General features: G+C 39.4%; 1 non-coding gene and 1 pseudogene across 1 annotated transcript; one reads left to right on the top strand and one right to left on the bottom strand.

Moving 5' to 3' along the window:
* The window catches only part of LOC106798522 (uncharacterized), a 221,451-nt pseudogene that overhangs the window by 58,841 nt on the left and 140,918 nt on the right, over window positions 1-21,692 (bottom strand).
* On the top strand, window positions 12,935-13,041 carry LOC113001500 (small nucleolar RNA R71). The gene has a single exon (XR_003266895.1). It is a non-coding gene; the product is annotated as a small nucleolar RNA R71 (small nucleolar RNA).

Genomic DNA, 21,692 nt, shown 5'->3' on the forward strand with positions numbered 1-21,692 from the left:
AAGTGGATTGGTCCTTTTGTTGTTACTAATGTTTTTCCTTATGGTACAGTTGAGATCAAAAGCGACTCCACAAACAAGAGCTTCAAGGTCAACGGACATCGACTTAAGCCATTCCTCACGAACCCTTCTTTAGTGGACATAGTGGTGGAAGAGACTTCCTTACTCCACCCTACTCTTCCTCCACCATGACTTAGGGAGTTTTTCTTTTCCTATCTCCTTCTTTGCTTTTATTACACTTGTCCGATTCTCTTTGATGATTTAATTGTTTTTAATCTTTTAATTGTGCTACATTGAGGACAATGTGTTGTTTAAGTATGGGGGGGGAGTGTTCTTTGGTTTTGCTAGTTTTGTTGGTTTTGTTAATTTGTTAGTTGTGTTAATTTGTTAATGTTGTTAGTTTCGTCGGATTTTCAGTTTAATATTTTGGGTCAATTTCATGTGCACGTACGACTTTGCATGTTTTTCTTTGAATTATTGGATATGTTCAAGAAATGGGTAATTGTTTTGAAAATAAAAGTTCTTGACATTTTGTGACTTGAAATCCTTGATTCTTCTCTACATGTCATGATAGTTTTGAAAGCTCAATTTGAAAGTGATGATTTTACCTTTGTGAGAATTTGAGCCATCCATCATTATAATCATTTGGTGTGTTTTGCCCCATTGATTGCTTGCACAATAGCCTTGGCTTGATTCTTGTTGATGCGTCCTAATTCACATGCATATTTGGAAATGATTAAGGCAATTTTGTTCTTATAAGCTTCTAGCCAAATGGACTTACCTTGAATTAATTCCTTTGATAGCCCTTTTGAGCCTTGTTTCCCTTTCCTTGTTTTGAAGCTCACTACAAGCCTTAAGTGAAAAACCATGATATTACCATATCCTTAAGGAATTTTGGAGCTTTGGAATTGTTTTGGGAATAAGTGTGGGGGGTTTTTGTTTCATTGGACAACTTGTTTTGTTGGCTATGCTTCATGATGTATTTTGGGCCATACTTGATGTACATTGTATATTGGTTAAATGTTGGACATGCTGAATGAAATGTTGTTTCTCAAAGGCCAAAGAGTAAAAAAAAAAAAAAATAAATCGAAAAAAAATTCGAAAAAAGAAAAAGAAAAAGAAAAAGAAAAGCAATAAAGTTGAGTGAATAAGATCTTAAATGGCACAAGAATGATGAAACTCTTGGTTCTACTCTTCATGTTTAATTTTTATCTTTACTTCTTTATATTTTCTTATTTTTTTTTAATATGCACTTATTCCCCTTTGCTCCTCTATTCCTTTGGGATTTAGCCACTTATTCCATATTTCTCCATACCTTGTCCTTGGCCCCATTACAACCTTAAAAGACCTTTTGATCCTCATGTGCTTGTGTTTATGGGTTGATTGTCAATTTTAGAATCTTGCCAAGTTTATGTGGTGTTTGCTTTCATGGGTGCTTTGAGGGTAAATAGTAGCCTAGACACTTGAGAGATAGAGTGTATATCTTGTGAGGCTTTATCACTTTTCATTCTTGAGCTGATTAACTATTTTGCCATGATTGGGTTGCTTGGATGATTTTCATGAATGTCTTGACTTTTTGGATCTCCTTATGTTAGATGTTACCCATTCCTTTCATTCCTTGATGTTCATTGAGAAATATGTGAATGTTTTTGTTTGTCTCCCTTTCATATCCTTGGATTTTGTTCTTTGTTTCATTTTGCCCAGGAGTGCAAAAGGCTAAGTATGGGGGGTTTTGATGTGCCATCATTTTCTTCTATTTCCTAAACCCTTTTTGCACCATTTTAATTATTGATTGGTCTTAATTGTCAATTAATTAGGCAGTTTTATTATTTGGGCTCATTTAGCTAATTTGATGTTTTTAATCTAATTTCAGGAATTAATGAAACATTGGGCTTAATCCGGATTTTGGTTGTGGACTTGAAGAGGGCAAATAAAGAAGCGCTTACCTTAGTTAATTTCTAATTAGGAAATTTCGCAATTTTATTTTATGTTGTTCAGTGTTTATTTCGTTTTGGGCCAGAGTATTGTAATAGGGCCCAGTGACTTTGAGTGACTCTTTTTAAATAGCTGCCTTGGGATTCGTGCAGGGCATTCTATTCTATTATGCTATTCATTATTCAGAGCTTGGTTTTAGGGTTTTCGTTTTTCTGTTTTGACGTTTCTGAGTTCGTAATGCAATTTTACGTTTTCTGCTTCTAATTACAATTTCGTTCTTGTTTCTTCTTCTACTCTCATTTACGTTTCTGTTCCATTTTACATTTCTGTTTGTTTACGTTTCTGTTCATTTAAGTTTCCGTTCATTTACGTTTCTGCTTCATGTTTCAATTGCGTTCTCTGTTTGAATCCATAGAAGGCTAGATTTTCTGGTGTTGTTTCCTTTTGAGGACGAAGCCCAACTTTCTTTGAGGTTTCGTTTGTAATGTGGTTTCCTGGCAGTTTTCCCTTCACCAGTTATCCCAATTTCGTGAATATTAATCAGTGCACGCTTCGTGTTCGATTAATTGCCTCTGAGCCTAACTTGCGTTCATGCTTAATGGACGAAGGGCTAACTGGTGTATGTGTTGCCTAATCATGTATTGAAAACCCTAAGTTGATTTTCGCTTAGTAAATTGAAATAGGGTTGGATTAAGTGGTTGACTGTTAGGGACGAATTCTCCATAACCCAGGATAAGAGAGTGGCTTCTGAATCAGAGGAAACAACCCGTTCTTAATATTAGTAGTTTCGTATTCCATTTTATTTGTCTGCTCTTTAATTACCAAACAACCAAACCCCCCCCCCCATCGTTACTGTTACTGCAAGTATATTATGAACATTTGGCTTGTCACTGCTCGTTGGGAAACGACCTAGGATCACTTCCTAGTTACTGCATTTTCATGTTTATTTGATTCGGGTACGGCCTCGATCACCCTTTTTGGCCAGCAATCAGCTATGGGCCACGCTACAATAATTTCCCTACGCCTGGATGGTTAGGAATTTTGCTCATCATAAATGTGTAGGTTTAGAATAGGTAGCAAAATACCTTTGGCAATTTACACTTTGGATATGGTAGCAAAATACTTGGATGTATGTACATATAATTTTTGGTAGTCAAAATGTCTCACAAAAAATATATATATGTTGCATGTTATGTAAAGAAAATACCTTACAAAAATACCTTTTAATTTGAATACAATTTTAGTCGGCAAAAGAAAATATACTTGAATTTGCATGCGGCTTTAGGTAGTAAAAAAAAAACACTTGAAAAGAGCATGAAATGTAGCACCTTATTGTGTAGATAGTCAAGATTCATCATGAAGTTTGTGTATGTATAGGTATTAGAAATACCAGAATGTGCACGTATGCAATTTTTGATAGCCAAAGTGCTTTGAGTATGCATGTATGTAAATTTAGCAAAGGAAATGCGTGTGATGTAGGTAACAAATACACCTTGGAAGTACATGTAAATAATCTAGGTAACAAAGGTGCCTTGATTGTATATGGGTGCATTTTTCTTAGTTAATAGAATGTCTTGTGCAAGTGAACATTCGTAAAGAAGTATGCGCATAAGCTTGCTCTAAATTTACATTGATGTTTGTATTTATTGGAGGGGTTTGTATGCCATTTTTGTTTTAAGGGTAGCATTTCTTGGTAAAACTAACTTTCCAAATGTTTGCCTTCGCAGGAATGGCCCCGAGGAAGCTTGCCTCAAAGAGGTCCAGGAAGGACAAGGCGGCCGAAGGAACTAGTTCCGCTCCGGAGTATGACAGTCACCGCTTTAGGAGCGCTGTACACCAGCAACGCTTCGAGGCCATCAAGGGATGGTCATTTCTCTGGGAGCGACGCGTCCAGCTCAGGGACGACGAGTATACTGATTTCCAGGAGGAAATAGGGCGCCGGCGGTGGACATCACTGGTTACTCCCATGGCCAAGTTCGATCCAGAAATAGTCCTTGAGTTTTATGCCAATGCTTGGCCAACAGAGGAGGGCGTGCGTGACATGAGATCCTGGGTAAGGGGTCAGTGGATCCCGTTTGATGCCGACGCTATCAGCCAGCTCCTGGGATATCCGTTGGTGTTGGAAGAGGGCCAGGAATGCGAGTATGGCCAGAGGAGGAACCGGTCTGATGGGTTCGATGAGGAGGCCATCGCCCAGCTGCTATGTATACCGGGGCAGGATTTTGCCCGGACTGCTACAGGGAGGCGAGTGCGAATCATGTGCACCAACATGACCACCCTGACCCAGATATGGATGACGTTGCTGCTCAGCAACATCTTGCCCAGCGACCATAATTCCGACCTCCCCCTGCCGAAGTGTCAACTGGTGTACGCCATCCTGACGCGGATGAGCGTCCATGTGGCTCAGTTGATCGCTGATGCCATCTATATTTTTGCAGGTATGGCGCCTACCAGGCACCCTTTGGACCCAGATAAGTCCAACAGGGCGGGATTTCCCTCGTTGATCACAGGACTCTGCCAGTCGTTTGGAGTCCCCGTTGCACCTACCAAGGTAATTCGGCCGCCCATCACCCGAGCTTTTATTGAGAAGTACTGTACCCAGAGACAGGCTCAGGGTGATGCTCCACAGGCCGCAGACGCGCCACCACCACCTCATCAGGCTGGCCAGGCTGGGGCATTTGACATGGAGCAGTATTTACGGCATTTGGTTCGCCAGCAGGCGGCCAACCACCGAGCACATGTACAGACCCATGATTGTCTGTACCAGATGAGCCTCAGCATGCAGAGCCAGGGCTTCGCTTCTTTTTCATGCCCTACTCCAGACCAGTTCAGGGCAGAGGTTGCATGGCCCGGAGATTGGCCCGAGGCCCAAGCAGGAGAGGCACCCCCAGAAGCTCCCGGCGATGGAGAAGAGGCCCACGAGGACGAGGAGATGGCCGATTTGCTTGACTTCTTGGGAGGGAGTGGAGATACATGACTGGGAGATCCCCAAGATTCATGTTTTCTTTCATATTTCTTTTATCATTTTCATGTTATGTTATTATTTTGACTTGAGAGACTAATGTTTGTTTTTGTTGTTTCGATTATCATTTGTACAACGCATACATTTTTGTTTGGATTGTTGCGTTAGTGTTTATATCATTATTATCAATGATGTTTGAAATTTTGGAACCGTGTAGGGTTCTTCGTTTAGGAACATCGTCAAAAAAGTATATATGTAAAATAAACAAAAATCATGATAAAAATAAAAAATAAAAATGAAAAAAAAAAGCAAATGAGAAAAGAAGAGAGCAAGTAAAAAAAAAGAGAGCAAATAAGGAAAAAGAAAGCAAGTAAGAAAAAAGATGGAAAAAGAAAAATAAGTTGTCTAGCTGAAAAACCGACATGCTTATGAAAAGAGATGATTTCCAACTTTTCTTTGAAAAAAAATTCACTGATCATAACCAATTTTTGGAAAATGTGTGTGTACACCTGAAGGGTGAATGCTGTGAAAATTTTCCCGGACGCCCAAAATGGACTTGGATGAATGCACAAATTGATAAAAGAACATATTTTGGAAACATTGGGTTGACTAAAATAGAGGAAATGAATCCTGAGCCCTAGCATCACATGACCATAAAAATTTGACACTTGAGTGTCCACATAGGTGCATGCATGACCAGTTTTGCATGAAGTTTCCAAATCATCATTTTTGCATTTGTGTCATGGAAATAATGTGGGGCATCCCTTTTATCCTTGAACCAAACCAAACCCTGACATGTATCGTGTCTAGCCATTCTACAAGTCTTGAGCCAAAATCCTGACTCACCATAAACCTTGACCCAGGGTGAGAATGTCAATCCTTACCCTCGGAAGCAAAAAAGAGGGAAAAGAAATTTCCAATCAAAGAGAAAGAAAAGAAGAGGAAAGGAAATTCCCAATCAAAGAGTGGGAGAAAGAAAAAAGAAAAGAAAGAAAATTCCCAATCAAAGAATGGGAGAAAGAAAAAAAAAGAGAAGTAAAAAAGAAGAAAGATCCTGGTCAGAGAAACCAGAAGAAATGTACTGAGAGGTCTTTGGACCGGACAATATCTGAACAATACAGAATTGTCACCAAATGAACAAAAAGAAGGAAAGGAAACCATGACCTAAAGTGGTCTTCTCCCTTTAATTGCCAACCAAAATCTTGTGTGCTAGCGACTTTTTCGCCCTGCACTAAACCAAAACAAAAAAGGAAAAAAGCCAAAAAAGGGCCAAAAAAAAGAAGAGGTCAAAAGCCGAAAACCCACCAAAAGAACCCGTTTCCAAGGGAAGTCCTATTGATCCATGATCACGCATGTAATCTTTGATTTGATAGGAAATGATTTGTAAAATCAAGTCATGACATATCTATGGTTCGAAATTAGGATAAAACACTTACCTGTGCGAGATTGATACACTTTGAGTGGATTTCTTCTATTTTTGTCGAACCCAGTGTTTCCTCTAAATGGTCATTTAGAAACGAAATGCTAAACATCCAAAATCTCATTTATGGTTATGAGAAAATTTCATCAGCATACTCTCCTTCCCCGGTAGACGCATTGTTTTTCACTCAAAAAGGCATATGTTGCTCTAAGTTGGAATATTTGTCTCTTTGCTAAAGCATGTTTGCATTTTAGTGGAGAAAACACCGAGACTTTTTCAAGTCTCACAAGTTATCCAGAACTACGTCTGAGTTCCTCATTGGAGGATACGTAGGAGCAAGAGCCTCGCTTTTGTCGACCACACCGCTTTTTGCTGTCATGACCCAAGAGCTGGTAACCCGCGGAGACACCTTACGGTTATCCGCACCTCGTCATTCAGTGACCCCAAGTGTGATTGATGAGCAAAGGCCAGTGTGGTCATTTGCACCCTTTCCGGAGATGTCAACATCTTCCGGTCGAGACTTTTTCAAGTCTCACAAGTTATCTAGAACTACGTAGGTCTGAGTTCCTCATTGGAGGATACGTAGGAGCAAAAGCATTGCTTTTGTCGGCCGCCCCACAAGATCTGTCATATTGACCCTGAGGTCATGTGACATGTGGAGACAAAATTTGATCATTCTGCACCCCTTTGCCATTCAGACACAGTCGTGTCCGATGGCGCGCAGAGACAAAATTGGTCATTCTGCACCCTTTGTCATCCAGAGGCGGCGGGCCCGATGACACGCGGAGACAAAATTTGGTCATTCCGCACCCCTTTGCCATTCAGACACAGCCGTGTCCGATGGCGCGCAGAGACAAAAATTGGTCATTCTGCACTCTTTGTCATCCAGAGGCGGCGGGCCCGATGACATGCGGAGACAAAATTTGGTCATTCCGCACCCCTTTGCCATTCAGACACAGTCGTGTCCGATGGCACGCAGAGACAAAATTTGGTCATTCTGCACCCTTCGTCAATCGCGGCCGACAAGCCCATTGACACGCGGAGATTTACATCATCTTCCGCACTTACAAGATCTGTCATACTGACTTTTGAGTCATGCTGACGGGCGGAAATACCCGAGTGGTTATCCGTATAAACATTCTTTTGCTATCTGTAAGACAGAACGCTTGATAGCATGCAGAGACTGACATAGTCTTCTGCACCTTTTGTTCCTCCAGGAACAACAAGTCATTTACATGCGGAAATTTTATGGTCACCCACGACTCTCGTCAACCGAGAGGAACGAAACTAGTGTCATACCCTAATTTCGTCCGGGGACCTTTGCTTGATGACATGCGACCTTTCTTTGGTCCTTGTGAGGTGCTTGGCACCCATCATTAGGCAATTTGTGAAATTCCGGGAACAACAAGTCATTTGCATGTGGAGATTTTATGGTCACCCGCGACTCTCGTCAAATCGAGAGGAACGAAATTAGTGTCTTATCTTTAGTTTCCTTTTATCTCCAATAAAAGACAAGTAAAGAGGGGCAACTGTCATACCCTAATTTCGTCCGGGGACCTTTGCTTGATGACATGCGACCTTTCTTTGGTCCTTGTGAGGTGCTTGGCACCCATCATTAGGCAATTTGTGAAATTCCAGGACATGCCGGAAAACCAAAAAATATTGATGCACAATCCGTAAGTTTCCGTGACACACCGGAAATCAAATGGAAGCATCGTTGCATAATTAAGTGAGGTTCCGTAACATTCCGTAAGTCAAAAAAGGTATGATTATGTAATCCACAAGGTTCCGTAAACATTACGGAAAGAAAACAAGTATCGTTACGAAATTCAAAAGTTTCTGTAACTTTACGAAAAAAGAATCACAAAAAAAAGCAGAGGGGGTATACTTAGTAAAAATGGGGGTGCAAATAGCACCCAGGCCCACTTGGGCCCTCCAGAATATTCCTCCAGAAGGCTGTTGCTTCTGGAGGAAGCAACCTGGCTCGCCTGGGCGAGCTGAGCTCGCCTGGGCGAGCTGGGCGGCAACCACCTCCCCTATTTTTCTATAAATAGGGGAGGAAGTGAAGAAGAAAAGGGTTCAGCCCCTTAGGCACTTCTCTCTCTTTCGAATTTGCTTGGAAAAATTGTTTTCGTGAAGAAAATCTAAGCCGAGGCGCTTCCGAAACGTTTCCGTAACGTTTTCCGTGAAGAATTTCGCAAAGGTTTCAACCGTTCTTCGACGTTCTTCATTCGTTCTTCATCGTTCTTCGATCTTCAACGGGTAAGTACCTCGAACCAAGCTTTTCGATTCATTCTATGTACCCATGGTGGTCCACATTGTGTTTCGTGTATTTTTATTCTCATTTCATTTACTTTTTATACCCCCTGTTGACGTGCTTAAGCCATTTTACTTAAGTCATTTCTCGCTTAACTTAAAAATAAAATAAATTTCCACCGAACGTTTGAAATGTATTATCCGTTAACTTCGGTTAAAATGAATTCCGACCGTTCGGTCGTGCCGTAACCACGTTGGAAATCAAAAAGAGGTAAAAAATAATATAATAATAAAAAAAAACATCTTTTAGTAAAATAAAGCGGAAAATCAATCGGACATTTTCTCTTTGGGATTTCTCATTCTTAATTGAATTGACTAATAACTAAGGTGAAACTAAGGCTAAAATCAAACTCGCCTAGTCAAGCTCGTCCACAAAAATAGGTTTTTTTGAAGTTTTTCATTTCAATTTCTCACTAAGTAAAATGGATCATTTTCAAAGGTCCAACGCCTTAAAATGATCACCTCTTAAAGTAAAAAAAGAATCACTTGATAAGAAAGAACTACGTAGGTCTGATTTTCTCATCCCAAATTGAGGAATACGTAGGAGCAAAGGGAAACACCCTTGTCAACCACAAAAAGAGAAAAAATATAAAAAGGGTATAAAGGATATAAGGACATAAAAGGGAACATAAAAATCAAAGTCATGTTTGCACATTCGATTAAAGGCTGCCGTCCCTTGTGACGGACGTGTGGGGTGCTAATACCTTCCCCGTGCGTAAATACAACTCCCGAACCTTTTACTTAAAAGTTCGTAGATCGCGTCTTTTCCGGTTTTTCCGACGTTTTCCTCAAATAAACGTTGGTGGCGACTCCGCGCGTATTCCTTTCGTGGAACACGCATCCCGGGAGTCACGCGTCGCCCTCCCGCCGAAGGGTTGGTTGCGACACTAAGGCATTTGTTGTCGCCATGTAAGTGCACTTCCTGCTCTTTGACACTGCTCACAAGTGCTACAAATCTTCCACGCATCTTTGAAGATGGTGGGCCAATAAAAGCCACAGTCAAGCACTTTGCGAGCTGTCCTTTGAACACCCAAATGACCTCCCGATGTGGAAGAATGACAGAACTGCAGGACTGAGTCAGTCTCATGATCTGGAATGCATTGTCTAATGACCTGATCGCTGCACAATTTCCACAAGTAGGGGTCATCCCAAATAAAATGCATAGCATCACTTTTAATTTTATCTTTTTGAGCATTAGATGCTAAGGGAGGAAAAACAGAAGCAACTAAATAATTGACAATCTTAGCAAACCAGGGAGTAGAAAGAGAATCAGAAATACTATACAATATATATAAATGATCATCCGGGAAATCATCCCGAATGGGTGAATCCTCATCAAACACATGTTCGATCTGACTCAAATGATCAGCAACTAAATTTTGTGCTCCGCTCCTATCATGGATCTCCAAGTCAAATTCTTGGAGCCAGAGCATCCATCGGATCAACCTAGGCTTTGAATCAGCCTTCTTCAACAAGTACTTTAAAGCTGCATGGTCAGTATAAACAATAATGTGAGTACCAAGCAAATAAGAACGAAATTTTTCAAGAGCAAAAACTATGGCTAGTAGCTCTTTCTCAGTAGTAGTATAATTAGCTTGGGCAGCATCTAAAGTCCTAGAAGCATAATATATCACCCAAGGCAATTTATCAATTTTCTGAGCAAGGACAGCCCCCAATGCATAATTTGATGCATCACACATAAGCTCAAAAAGGGCTGTCCAATTGGGTGCCTAGATGATGGGGGTGGTAGTCAGTGCTCTTTTAAGGCAATCAAAAGCCTCTTTGCATTTATCATTAAAGTCAAAATCCACCTCCTTTTGCAACAAGTTGGATAGTGGAAGGGCTACTTTGCCAAAATCTCTTATAAAGTGCCTGTAGAATCCTGCATGACCAAGAAAAGATCGCACCTCTCGCACGCAAGAGGGGTAAGGCAATTGTGAAATAATAGAAATTTTTGCAGGATCTACTTCAATGCCCTTATTGGAAATAATGTGGCCTAAAACTATATCTTGCTCAACCATAAAATGACATTTTTCAAAATTTAGAACAAGGTTAGTTTCAATGCATCTATTCAAAACCTTTTCAAACTATCCAAACAAATATCAAAAGATGATCCATATACAGTGAAATCATCCATAAACACCTCTATGCAATTTTCTAAAAAATTACTGAAAATACTAATCATGCACCCCTGGAAGGTACCAGGGGCATTGCACAGGCTGAAAGGCATCCTCCTATAGGCAAAAGTGTCGAAGGGGCAGGTGAACGTGGTCTCTTCCTGATCCTCAGGAGCAATAGTGATTTGCATATAACCGGAAAAACCATCAAGGAAACACTAGTGAGATTTACCTGCCAGGCGTTCAAGCATCTGATCAATGAATGGCAGTGGAAAAGTGTCCTTTTTGGTAACCTGGTTTAGCCTCCTATAGTCAATGTAGACTCTCCAACTGTTCTGCACCCGAGTAGGAATCAGCTCCTCCTTCTCATTTTTTATCACGGTGAGGCCGGTTTTCTTTGGGACTACCTAGACGGGACTCACCCATTGGCTGTCGGAGATAGGATAAATGATTCCAGCTTGCAAAAGCTTGGTTACCTCCTTCTTCACTACATCAAGAATTACCGGGTTCAGTCTTTTCTGTGGCTGTCTTACTGGTTTAGCTCCATCCTCTAAATTTATCTGATGCATACATGTGGATAGGCTAATAACAGGAATGTCCGCCAGGGTCCAGCATATAGCCTTCTTATGCTTCTTGAGAACTGATAGCAGCTTCTCATCTTGCTCATCAGCAAGGGAGGCAGATATAATTACTGGAAAACTTTTGCTATCATCCAAGTAAGCATATTTTAAATTTGATGGCAGAGGCTTCAATTCTGGTGTGGGTGGCTGGATAGTGGTAGAAAGAGATGGTTTCTCAGCCTGTACCTCATAAAGAAAGTCAAAGGTATGTGTACTTCCTGAAACATGGTTAGTTCTATCTGACTATAAAATCAATCTCAAGAGGTAAAACATCACTAGACATGTAATCAATATCAAATTCAGATTCATTCTCAGCATCAAATTCAGACATATGATCAAGTACAAATTCAGATTCAATGCATGAAGAGTGACAGGCATGCAAATTAGAATGAAGATCAGTCATGTATTCATCAGCAATATGCTCAATTATTTCAACACGAAATACAAAAAGATCTCCTTCTCTGCCTCTTCCATTTTTTTGTTGGAAATTGCTCTTGGAGGTAATGGAAGAGGGATATGCTACTTCTGTAAATCAGAATTACTAGTGGAAGATTCACCTGCATAGAAATTGTTAGGTAACTTACTCTTTAAATTTTTGTCATCATCTTTTTCTGGAGTAGAGTGAAGTTGGGCAGGTTCATTTGCGGATGTGGAAGATTCTACTGGTTGAGGTCCTTGACACTGCTTTCTCGACCTCAATGTAATAGCACTCACATTTTTGGGATTCTGGACAGATTGAGAAGGTAATCTGTCAGAATTCTAGGACTATTGTTGATTTAACTGTGTAGCCAATTGTCCTATCTGATTAGTTAAGCTCTGAATGGAGGCTCTGGTCTCTTGTTGAAACTGCATGTTTTGCATAGTCATTTGCCTCACAAGTTCTTCAAGGGAAGGTTGCGGAGGAGCCTCAACTTTTTGCTGTTTCTGGGGTTGTTGTTATTGTTGCTGCTAGATTGGTGGAGGAACGTATGGTCTGCTTGTGCTAGTAGCATTTTGAAAATAAGGTTGTTGTTGTTGTTGCTACTGTTGTGAAGGATTCGACCATCTAAGGTTGGGATGATTCCTCCACCCGGGATTGAACCTATTGCTGGAGAGGTCATAATTGTTCTGTTGTGGCTGATTTTGCTGCTGAGGTTGAGGAGGACTATTGTAGATGTTTGCAGCATAAGCTTCAGGCTGTTCAATTGCTTCAGATTGTTGCACAGAAGGGCAAAGGTCTGTGTGGTGGTCGGTAGAGGAGCATAAACCATAGAGTCTGGTGACAGGTGTAGATTTTTGATTCATGGCCAGTTGGGTTACCAGGTTAACCAAGGCATCTAGTTTACCTTCAAGCTTCTTAGTCTCGACTGATGAAGATGAATTCATGGCTACTTCATGCACTTCTCTAATGAAAATAGCATCACTTCTGGCACTAAATTGTTGGGAGTTGGAAGCCATCTTCTCAATTAAATTCCTGGCTTCCGCAGGGGTCATGTCTCCAAGGGCTCCACCACTGGCAGCATCTATCATACTGCTCTCCATGTTACTGAGTCCTTCATAAAAATATTGGAGGAGAAGCAGCTCAGAAATCTGGTGGTGAGGGCAACTGGCACATAGTTTCTTAAATCTCTCCTAATATTCGTATAAGCTCTCTCCACTAAGTTGTCTAATGCCTGAAATATCCTTTCTAATGGTCGTGGTCCTGGAAGCAGGGAAATTTTTTTTTAAGAATACTCTCTTTAGGTCATCGAGCTCGTGATGGACCGTGGAGAAAGGTAATAAAGCCAGTCCTTTGCCACTCCCTCTAAAGAATGAGGAAAGGCCTTCAGAAATATGTGATCCTCCTGGCCATCTGGGGGTTTCATGGTGGAGCAAACAATATGGAATTCTTTAAGATGTTTGTGCGGGTCTTCACCTGCTAGGCCATGAAACTTTGGAAGCAAATGGATCAGTCCAGTTTTAAGAAAATATGGGATATCCTCATTAGAGTATTGGATACACAAGCTTTCGTAGGTGAAATCAGGTGCAGCCATTTCCCTTAGAGTGCTCTCACAGGGTGGAGGTTGTGCCATGTTCTCAGAATGTTCAAAATTATAATGCTCAAAATCACCAATAACAGAATGCTCAAAAGGTACTAAATGATGTCTAACTAATCAATGAAATGTCCTATCTATCTCAGGATCAAAGGGTTGTAAGTTAGATGGATTGCCTCTAGTCATACACTATATTCAGCATGCACAACTAGTTGCCTTCTTATGCAAGTAACAATGTAGGTTTGAACTACAGCTACCATTAAATGATATCCAAATGACTTGAAATTTTGTGAGCAACCTTATAAAATGATGAGAAGATAGCACAAAAAATTTCAAACAAAAATTCAAAGTCTAACTATAGAAGCTAATTTTAGGAATAATACTTGGAAAATAAAAACACTTTTGACAGAATCGCAATTTTTGGAAGAAGGAGACCTCAGCCGGCCTATGGTGGGCTGCCACGGCATGAGAAATTTTTTTCTACCCCAAATACATATGTAATAATAGCGATTCTGATAAACGGAGCAAAAGTTATGGCCGTTTGAAGTTTTGACAAAAATCGAATTTGCTACTTTTTTTGGAACTTTCAAATCTAACCAAACTAAGGGCTCCAGCTATTTTTCCCACAAAATATGGATCAAAAGAAGTGACCACAAAAAAATTCAGCCAAAAATAACAACTATAGCTACCAAAACAATTAATTCAACAAGTGTGGTCTTTAAAATCCGTGGCTAAGGGATTTTCACTACTATCCTGCTTTGCAGTTCAACAAAAGTGGTCGCTAAATCCATCGCAAAGCACTATTCACAGCAAAACACAAAAATTGAAACAGGGGAAGCGCTGAACAAAAAAACTAAAACAAAACACCACACTAAACAAAATAACAAGACACTAACACAACACATGAAAGCATAAAACAACTAAACATAGAACACGAATCACTAGCTATTATGAAACTTTGGACACTACTCCCCGACAACGGCGCCAAATTTGATCGAGGTCGTACCTGAATCAAATAAACATTAAAATGTAGTAACTAGGAAGTGATCCTAGGTCATTTCCCAACGAGCAATGATACACCAAATGTTCATGACAGATAGTAGGAAAATAGTAACGAATGGGGGGTTGTTTGCTTTTGTAAATTAAACAGCGAATAGACGTGAATTAGAAAATATCAGAATTAAAACACATTGCTTCCCCTTGATTCACAAGCAAGTCTCTTATCCTAGGTTACGAGAGTTTATCCTTTATCAGTTCAACCACTTAATCCAACCCTAAATTAAATTACTAAGCTAAATTTAACATAAGGCATTCATTATGTGATTAAGCAACACATACACCAATTAATCATAAACGATCATTAAGCATGAACGTAAATTAAGCACAGAGACAATTAATCAAGCACTAAGCATGCATGAATTAATAGCAACAATTTCAGAGTACTTAGTGAAGAGGAACAACTGAACAGAATTTAACAGTAATAATAGAACCTCAAAGAGAATTGTGCTTGATCCTCGAGAAAAAACAACGCTGGAGACTTAGCTTTCCATTAATCAATAGAGAATGAAATTATAGATTGAAGAATGAATTTTTATTGCTAAAACGAAAAGTCAAAACTTGAATTGCAAAACGAAAAAATGTCTAAAAGAAGAAGAGAAGCCTAAAACTCAAAACGAAAAAAAAGGAGAGAGAGAAGAGAGGAGAAGGGAAGGGCCTAAACTAGAACCTTGGTACTGTTATATAGTTTTCCAGCCCCAAAGCTTACAAATATGTTTTAAATCCAAGCCCATAAATAAAATAAAATAAAATCTAGATAAGATAAGATAAGATAAGATCTAGATGAAATAATATCTAGATGAGATCAAATCTGAATAATATCTAGATAAGATAAAGTCTAGATAAGATAAATTTTTGTAGAATAAAATAGTCTGCCCTCTTCAAGTCCAAGCCCAATTTTGGATTCAAGCCCAATGCTTCATTAATTCCTGAAATTAGATTAAAAACATCAAATTAGCTGAATTGGCCCAAATAATAAAACTGCCTAATTAATTTGACAATTAAGACTAATCAGTAACTAAAATGGTGCAAAAAGGGTTAAGAAATAGGAGAAAGTAATGGCACATCAATTGGATTCGCTCAGCATCAAGGCCATGCGCTAAGTGCGAGTTCTTTGCGCTAAGCGCGGCAGGTGTCTTCAGCCAGGCTCAACGCACGACTGGCGCTAAGCCCAAATCCACTTATCCACGCTAAGCGCGAGGGTGGCGCTAAGGGCAACGTCACGAATTCAGAGCCTATGTAAAGCCTGTTTTGTGCAGAATTAGGGTACAATGCCCAGGGCACAAAATTCCACAGACACCATAGTGCCTATTTTGGGGAAAGAGCTCTGGAGGCATCAAGATGAGCAGCTTTTGCAGAGATACCTAGGTTTTGTAAGCTTATTATTGTTAGGGTTTCTCTTGTAATGGCTGGCTAAACACCTTAGTTGGGGATTTCTAATGAACAGTTGATGTAAATACCTAATATCTAATTGATTATGTTGTTTGTGTTCAATGCTTCCTTCAATGCTTAATGTTTGTATGCTTTTGGTCTGATCATCCATTTGTGTGCATAGTTAGGTGACTTTAGCATTGGGAAATGTACTATTGCCTTACAACTTGATTGAAGCAGGATTGAAACTTAGTCTTATAAGAGGGATCTACGGATTAAGTTTTGGTTTTAATTATGTTGTTACAATAATGCTGTTTAGTCTAGGCCTAGTCTTACAAGAGGGATCTACGGATGAAGCTTAGGCAAGATTAGGCTAAACTTTCGTAAGCTACTTGAGCTGAGTCTAGTCTTACAAGAGGGATCTGCGGACGAAACTCAGTTTAAGTTAGTCTAAACCTAAGAAGGCTGTCTCAATTGGGCCTAGTCCAACAAGAGGGATCTGAGGATGAAGCTTGGATTGATTCGGTTTGATGAGGGATCAAGGTTTAATAATTTAGGCTACAACATAGAACACAAGAGCGTGATTAATTAGAGAAATATATTTATATGCATCAACTTGTTTGTTAGAAAGGCCCAACATTTCTACCTATTGCTGTCACTTTTACTTTGCATTTTATAGTTTGTAGCATAAAAGTTAGTTTAAATTCTGTTTGAAATTATCATCCATACATGTTCTCTCAACAATGCTTCATTTCTGAAATTAATTCAGGCTAACATTAGTTCCCTGTGTTTGATACTCGGATTCATCCGTTTTTATTTTTAAATACTTGACGATCCGGTACGCTTTTCGGCAAATCGAATTTCCCTTGAATATATTTGAATGAAGAAAAAAGTAGAACAAAAAGCAACTGCATGGGAAATCCATCAAAGTATTTATGGCGCCGCTGTTGGGGGACTAAGCTGTTAGTAGAGTTTAGTTTAGTTGTGCAGCATTGCTTTATTTTTGCTTTCTTTGATTTATTGATTCTTTTGACTAACATAGTAGTTATAGCACATTCATTGTTCTTTTGAACTGGATAACTGCTATTTTGTTTTCTTGTATGAAAAAAAGATCTACTGTAGGTGATTTGATCCCCATTGATTTGTAGATTAATGCCACTTGTAGAAGGCGTAATCAAGAGAGAGTTAGAAAATTTTTGCAGGATTTAGAAGCAACAGCAATTCCAGAGGAAGAACCTCAATCTTTTGAGGCATCTTCTAGTTTTCCTATTGTAGGACATTCTCATTTAGATCATATCGAAGACCACATCATGGATGAAGAGCCAAGAAGAGTCACCCTGGAAGATTATTCAAGTTCTAATGTGCCATAATTTTTCACCAGCATTGCTCAACCAGAAGTTCAAGCACAAGCCATTACATATCCACCGTCATTGATTCAGCTAATTCAGAATAATCTGTTTCATGGTTTACCAAATGAAGACCCATATGCATACTTAGCCACCTACATAGAAATATGCAATACTATTAGGTTGGTTAGAGTGCCTGAAGATGCAATCCGATTGAGCTCGTTTTCATTTTCTTTATCGGGAGAAGCTAAGAGGTGGCTTCATTCATTTAAAGGTAACAGTCTTAAGACATGGGATGAGGTTGTGGAGAAATTTCTCAAGAAATATTTTCGTGAGTCTAAGACTGCAGAAGGCAAAGCCACCATCTCTTATTTTCTCCTACTCATGGATTCTCTGAACCAATACAGCTCAACATTTTTATAGATGGGTTAAGACCACAATCCAAGCAGCTATTGGACGCTTTTGCAGGTGGAAAAATCAAATTGAAGACCCCTGAAGAAGCCATGGATCTCATTGAAAATATGACTGCAAGTGACATTGCTATTTTGAGAGATAGAGTTCACATTCCTACTAAAAAGAGTTTATTGGAGCTAACCTCCCAAGATGCATTGTTGGCACAAAATAAGTTGTTGTCTAAGAAACTTGAGGCATTGACTGAAACATTAAGTATGTTGCCAACTCAAATTCATTTACACATACTTCACATGCTTTTGTTTTGCAGGTTGCAGGATGTACCATCTGTGGGGGAGCTCATGAATCTGGATGTTATATCCCTATTGAAGAACAACCCAATCATGAAGTTAATTACATGGTAAATTAGCCTAGAAATAATTTTAATACAAGAGGATTTTCTGGATTCCAACATGGCCAACAATACAATCAATAGCAGCGACAATAGAGGAACCACCCTGGAAATCAATTCAATAGAGATCAAGGTGGACCATCCACAAGGCCACAGCAACAAGGGCCTAGTCTCTATGATCGCACAACGAAGCTGAAAGAGACTTTAGCTCAGTTCATGCAGGTTTCTATGTCCAACCAGAAGAGCATAGAGTCTACCATAAAGAATCTGGAGGTCCAAGGGGGACAGCTTGCAAAGCAATTGGTGGATAGATCATCATGTAGTTTTACAACTAATACTAAGAAAAATCCAAAGGAGAAGTGTAAAGCTATGATGACTAGAAGTAGAATGGAAATCTATAGGGATGAGAGTGAAGCTGAGTAGAAGATGGAGGAACATAAACAACAGCTGGCACCTAAGCCAGCACTTGAACCCGTTTCTGATTTTGTAGAACTTGAAGAGATTAATGAGGAGGCTGAAGATGATAAGGAAGAAGAGATAGCAATAAAAGAGAAAGAAAAAGAAAGAATAAAAGAAGAAGAAAAAGAAAAAGAAAAAAGTTGAAAAATGAAAAACGAAAAGAGAAAGTTAATGATGATGAGATCAGGAGAGGCAAGAGTGAGGCAAACACTGAAAAGAAGAAGAATACTACTCCAAATGAAGGTAAGGAAGTACCTTATCCTTTGGTACCTTCCCGAAAAGAGAAAGAAAGACATTTGGCCAGATTTCTTGATATCTTCAAGAAATTGGAAATTACTTTACCCTTTGGAGAAGCACTTCAACAAATTCCCCTTTATGCCAAATTTTTAAAAGATATGCTGACAAAGAAGAACTGGTATATCCATAGTGACAAAATTATGGTGGAAGGCAATTGTAGTGTTGTGATTCAATGCATTCTTCCACCTAAGCACAAAGATCCTGGAGTTGTCACGATATCGTGTTCCATTGGTGAGGTTGCTGTAGGAAAAGCTCTCATAGACCTGGGAGCTAGTATCAACTTAATGCCTCTCTCCATGTGCCGACGACTTGGAGAGATAGAGATAATGCCTACACGCATGACCCTCCAGTTAGATGATTGCTCCATCACAAGACCGTATGGAGTGATTGAAGATGTTTTGGTGAAGGTGAAGCACCTTATATTCCCAACTGATTTTGTGGTGATAGACATAGAAGAGGATGCTGATATTCCTCTCATTCTTGGCTGCCAATTCATGTCTACTGGAAGTTGTGTAGTAGATATGGGAAAGAAGATGTTGCAAATGGGCATAGAAGATCATAAAATCAGCTTTGATCTATTTCATGAAGATAAAAAGAGACCTAACTAGAATGTCTATTTTAAAGTTCATGTCATGGACGAAAAAAACCCTGTGAAGAAGGTCCTTGAAGTGGGAACTTTATTGGATCTTGGATAACAGGACGATGCGTCAAGCTAGTGATGTTAAAGAAGCGCTTACTGGGAGGCAACCCAGCTTTTCTTTCCCTTCTCTATCATCATTTTTATTTCTTGCATGTAGTTAGGACATGTTGCTTGTGATTGTGATTTAATTCATCTTGTTTCATAATGAACAAAAAGGGTTTTTAAATTATGTGTGAAGAGATAAGCAAAAAATAACTTAGAAAATTTTTCAGACTACTTATCCACTAAGCGCAAACCTTGTGCTAAGTGCCATCTCTTCACGCGCTAAGCCGAGCTTGCTCGCGCTAAGCGCAAAGACCCCTGAGTGATTGGCTGAATGGTTTGGTTAAGCGCACATCATTGCGCTAAGCCCAACATCTTCACTTAAAGTTGCACTTTAACCAGTGGGCTTAGCGTGGATGATGCGCTAAGCGCCACTTCCTCTCTGTGAAAATTTATTATAGCTGCGCTAAGCACGCCATCCTGCGCTAAGCCCCAGATTCATTCTGTAAGTTGAGCTTTCAAGCTGGGCTTAGTGGGAAAGGATGCGCTTAGCGCCAACATCATTTTGTTTTGAAATCCTTGGAAGTGCGTTTAGTGCAAGTAGTGGCGCTAAGCCTGAATCACTCACTATAAGTTGAAGCTTGATGTTACACTAAGCCTCGCATCTCACGCTAAGCGCATATTGCAGAAAGATTTTTGGTGTTGCAGAAGATGCTAAGTGCCGCCTGTCGCACTAAGCCACAAACGCTTACGGGATTTTACAACTTCAAGTTGGGCTTAGCGCGAGGCTAGGCTAAGCGTTGTTGGATCAAGTGGCCTCAGAATAATTAAGAAGGGGGGGTTGAATTAATTATTCCTAAACCTTTACTAATTAAAAAATTACTCTTCTAAGGCTTTTACTATGTTGTTAAGTGAATAAAGAGTAGAAGAGAAACTTAACCAAAAGTAAAAGCAGAAAATAAAATGCAAAGCGGAAAGTAAAAGAGTAGGGAAGAAGGAGACAAACACACAAGAGTTTTTATACTGGTTCGACAACAACCCGTGCCTACATCCAGTCCCCAAGCGACCTACGGTCCTTGAGATTTCTTTCAACCTTGTAAAAATCCTTTTACAACCAAAGATCCACAAGGGATGTACCCTCCCTTGTTCTCTTTGAACCTAGTGGATGTACCCTCCACTAGAACTGGTCCACAAGAGATGTACCCTCTCTTTTTCTCAGTCAACAACACAAGTAGATGTACCCTCTACTTGTACCAGAAAGGATGTACCCTCCAATGTGTTAAGATAAAGATCTCAAGAGGTTAAACCTTTGATACTTCGTGAATGGGGATACAAAAGAATTCTCAGGCAGTTAGTCCTTTGAACACTTTTGTATAAGGGAAAGCGAAGAATCAAAAGAATTCTCAGACTGTGTCGTTTTGAATTCTTTGACAAGGGAGAAGGGAGACACAAAATAATTCAGGCGGTTAGTCCTTCGTTCTTTTGGAAAAGGGAGAAGAGAGACACAAAAAGAATTCAGGCGGTTAGTCCTTGGCGAATTCTTTTTGGCAAAGGGAGAAGAGATGAAAAGAATGAATAGCACAAGTTTTCAAGGTTTGGAAAACCAGAAAACTTTGGAAAGCTTTTGGCACAAAGAAGAAGAAGAAGTTCAAAGAGATTGAAGGCTTGTAAAGGATTGTATTAGAATGATTGAAAAAGTATTTGAAAAGCTAATGAAAGCCTTGCTTTTATAGACTCTTCATGTCTGGCCAAGAGGACCATTAGAAGAGTTATAACTTTTAGAAAAACTTAAAAATAATTTGAAAAAGTCAAAAACCTTTTGAAGAGTTACATCTTTTGATTTATTCAGAAACAATCACGGGTAACAGATTAGCCAATCAGTGTAATCGATTACACAAGGCTTTTATGTGAAAGGATGTGACTCTTCACATTTGAATTTGAATTTCATTGTTCAAAGGCACTGGTAATCGATTACCAAAACATTGTAATTGATTACAGCTTTTTGAAATTAATTGGAACGTTGTAAATTCAGTTTGAAAACTTTTTCAAATCCATTTGGCTACTGGTAATCGATTACAACAATCTGGTAATCGATTACCAGAGAGTAAAAACTCTTTGGTAAACATGTTTTGAGAAAAACCATGTGCTACTCAATTTTTGAGAAAACCTTTTCATACTTATCTTGATTAAGCCTTCTCTTGATTCTTGAATCTTGAGTCTTGAATCTTGATCTCTTGAATCTTGATTCTTGAGTCTTGAATCTTGATCTCTTGAATCTTGATTCTTGAATTCAACTTTCC

Source organism: Glycine max, chromosome 4 (genome assembly GCF_000004515.6).
Source record: "Glycine max cultivar Williams 82 chromosome 4, Glycine_max_v4.0, whole genome shotgun sequence".
In the NCBI taxonomy this organism is placed as follows: Eukaryota; Viridiplantae; Streptophyta; class Magnoliopsida; order Fabales; family Fabaceae; genus Glycine; species Glycine max.